This window comes from Equus caballus, chromosome 6 (genome assembly GCF_041296265.1).
Source record: "Equus caballus isolate H_3958 breed thoroughbred chromosome 6, TB-T2T, whole genome shotgun sequence".
Classification (NCBI taxonomy): Eukaryota; Metazoa; Chordata; class Mammalia; order Perissodactyla; family Equidae; genus Equus; species Equus caballus.
Window position 1 is genome coordinate 37058 of NC_091689.1, and position 3504 is coordinate 40561.

A 3504-nucleotide genomic window follows, 5' to 3' on the forward strand; every position below is an offset into this window, starting at 1 on the left:
TCATCAGAGTTATTGGGATTCTACTCAGGGTTAGACCCCAGCACAGCCTCCCCATTAGGCCCAAGGAAATATTTCTTCTGACTCCAGCCTGGTGCCCAGCTCGTAGCAAAGCAACTGGGTGCCCAGCTTCTCCCACCACTGCCACTGCCATGCTACTCATGGCCCCTGGGCCTAGCATAGAGGAGCCCACATGCCCTAAGGCCACCCCTCCCACCACCACCATCACTACTACTGTTGGGGCCACTCCTGCTGCCATGATGGGGCAGGGAGCACTGGGGCACCCCATTCCGCCTTCTGTGCCACCTTCCAATCTATGCCACATTCCCCTCTGGACCACCACCACTACCAATAACTCTGAGGACATGCCCATTTCAATCAAATCAACCAACTTACGCACAAGCCAGATACACCCAAACAAAGAGAAATCCAACTCCTGCAGGTCAAAAACAAAAGATGAAGTCCAACAATCTCCTAGATCTTTCCCAAATGAGGATCCCTGCTTTCATGCATTCGAAATGCAAATGGAGATACAGAGATTGGTGACTGGGAGAGTTGTATTGACTCACCAAATAAATGCAAAACTGACTCTTGCAGGACAAAAACAGAAGGTGAAGTCCAATAATCCCCTGGATCTCTCCCAAATGAGGAACCTTCTTTTCCAATGAATCACTCACACGAAATGCAAATGGAGAGACAGAAAATTCGTGACTGCACATGTCATGGCGACTCAACTGACAAGACTCACATATAAGACAAAATCATACCCACAAACAAAAACTGAAGTCCAAAGTGTTTCTCCACTCCAAGGGAGCATTGTGCCCAGGGCAGCAGACACCCTAGCCAGAAGGGAGGAGCAGCAGGGGAAGTCTCCCAGGTGAAGACTTACCCACAGCCTCTGGGGACCACCAACCACTGGAACCCTCACCAGGACCATCCAGCCACAGGCACAAGACTCCTGACTGGCTTGCCAAAATCGATACCAAACCTCTTAATCCCAAGTTTGTTTCCCGATGCACAGGAAGCCAACACCGAGACATCAGTGCTTAGAAATGGAGAAAGATTTATTCAAATTGTCAAAAAGAGTAGATGGGAGCCTGGGTTCCCTCAAATCCACCTCCCTAAGGACAGAAACAGGGGTATTTTATGGAGCTAAGGGACTTGGTAGGAGGAGATTTGGGGAAACACTTGTCATTCCCAATTAGTCCCTGGGCAATCTGACTTCTGGACTTCCAGGGCTGCTGAGGACCTGCCATTAGGTGATCACAACCTCCCCAAAGGTACTCTCTTTCTTCTGCAAAGCAAACTCATAAATCCTCTGGAAAACAAGCTCAGACCCCAAGTCACCCTTCAAGCTAAAAAGGAAAAACAGCAAATTGGTTTAACATCTACAGTACCCCTCATGTACCTGGTTTCATTTCTCCTCCTTTTTCTCACCCCCTAATCTCCAGGGAGTTCTTTATGATAATTCCCATAAGTGTCTGGAACCTTCTGGACAGCTCAGGCTGATATACGCCCCAGGCTGCAGAAAGTGTGTGTCTGGTGCTCAGAGGAGAAGTTGCACTTGAAATCCAGGTTTTAACTCATCTGTGTATAGGTATGAACTGAAGCTTAAGAATCAGTGGGTAAATTAAGGGAGGGAAAGTATGGATGGAAGAGAGGGCACTGGTGAAGAGAACCTGAGGTTTAATTGTAGGGTAGTGGAATTCAAAATGTCTCTCCCCAATATTTCACTTTTTAAATCAACAGTTGGTTTAGTTTTCCAGGCCAGCTCTCATGACATGACTTAATATGGCCGGTTTATACTATTTAATGCACCAAAGCAACAAAACCCTCCTCATTACATTGTATCTCTTTGTTCTGGGTTCCAGTTGGGGATTCCAGAAACTCACTTTTGTCACAACCGCAGAAATAAAAGTCCTCCCCTCTGAATCTCACTAATAACCCAACTTACATGGACCTAACTTTCTCTTGTGTCTTGATGACAGTGGCAGACGATGGGGCACTGAGGCTTCCTGGCATGGGCTGAGCAGGAAGAGAAAGAACCACATCTGGATTGGGTGGGAAAGAAGAGATAGCAGGAGCAAAAAGCCAAAGCCAGCCCGGGGCTGTGGTTCTCTTTTATTTTTCTAGTTAAACAATGATTTATTGCTTGAGTACATAGACAAATCTATGCAACCAGGGAGAGGCTGTGGATGACTCATATTTCTAAGTGAAGGAGAGAACTTGTCTAGTCTTATAATATCTAGCCAACTGGTGAATATGGTTCTCAATCAGAATCAGATGGAATTTAGCATCCTTATCCTTTCTGTTCCTCTCAAGATGCTTTCAAACTTCAACAGCTTTCTTAAATAAGACTTAAGACCTTTAATCCTTTGTAATTAAGAATTCTCAAGATTTTATTGCCTATCAGAAAGCATACTTGTGTAGTGCCATGTGAGTTTCTCAGTACCACATCAATTTGTGAGGGGGTCAGGCCCTTATTGGCTAGTTTGTAGATCTACTCTTTTGTGTCATCATATATCAACTTCAGCCAGGTGGAGATGGTGTGGTGGAAGGGCAGAGCCTACTGGAACAAGCCCTTCCAAGAAGCATGCATGTGACCCATGATGGCAGTGTTCAGGCAGCAAAAAGAGCCCCAGGGCTGTGGTTCTTAAGAAAAACTGGCTCCACAGGGGGCTGGGCAGAGCACATCTGTTTTTCCTACAAGGTTTACAAAAAATAATCTATATTATTAATGATTCTTTATTTTACTCAATTTCGTTTCTGACTCTGTGTCTCCATTCACCTATACTAGCAGATAAAAAGCATCACATCAGGTCCTCTTGGGTTTCTTGTCCCCTCATCTCTCTTCTTCTTTAATCCATCATCCATGGTTCTGGGTCTTAAGCAAGGCATTGGAGGTGAGAAGAAGCATATGGTCCTGGTCTAACTGCCGCCTCAGGAGAGAGATGCTCACACATCCTGCTACTTGGCCAATGTTTGGAGTACAGGAACTTTTTCATAAGGCGGCCACTTCTGCCTTGATCATTTCACACATGTGTGGCCATAGGTATGGCAGTGGACTGAATGTTTATGTTCCTCTCTCAAATTCACGTGTTGAAATCCTAACCTCCAAATGATGGGATTTGAAGCTGGGGCCTTTAGGTGCTGCTTAGGTCATGAGGGTGGAATGCTTGTGACTGGGATTAGTGCCCTTAAAAAAGAGGTCCCAGAGAGCTCCCTTTCCCCATGCACCATGGGAGGACACAGTAATAGGATGACTATGAACCAGGAAGTGGGACTTCACCAAATACTGAATCTTCTGGTGCCTTCACCTTAGACTTCCCAGCCTACAGAACTGGAATTGTTTCTGTTGTTTATAAGCCACCCAGTTGATATTTTGTTATAGCACCCCAAATGTACTCAGACAGGTATACTTAGTTTGACCTGCACATTGGAGCCAATTAAAAATTAAGAGTTTTTAACTTAAACTTTGATGTAAAAAAATCAAAAGAGGGGCCAGCT

General features: G+C 45.3%; 1 pseudogene; it reads right to left on the minus strand.

Moving 5' to 3' along the window:
• Positions 1 to 2142: 2142 nt before the first annotated feature.
• LOC100630885 (small ribosomal subunit protein uS15-like) lies at positions 2143 to 2605 on the minus strand (annotated as a pseudogene).
• Positions 2606 to 3504: the final 899 nt, after the last annotated feature.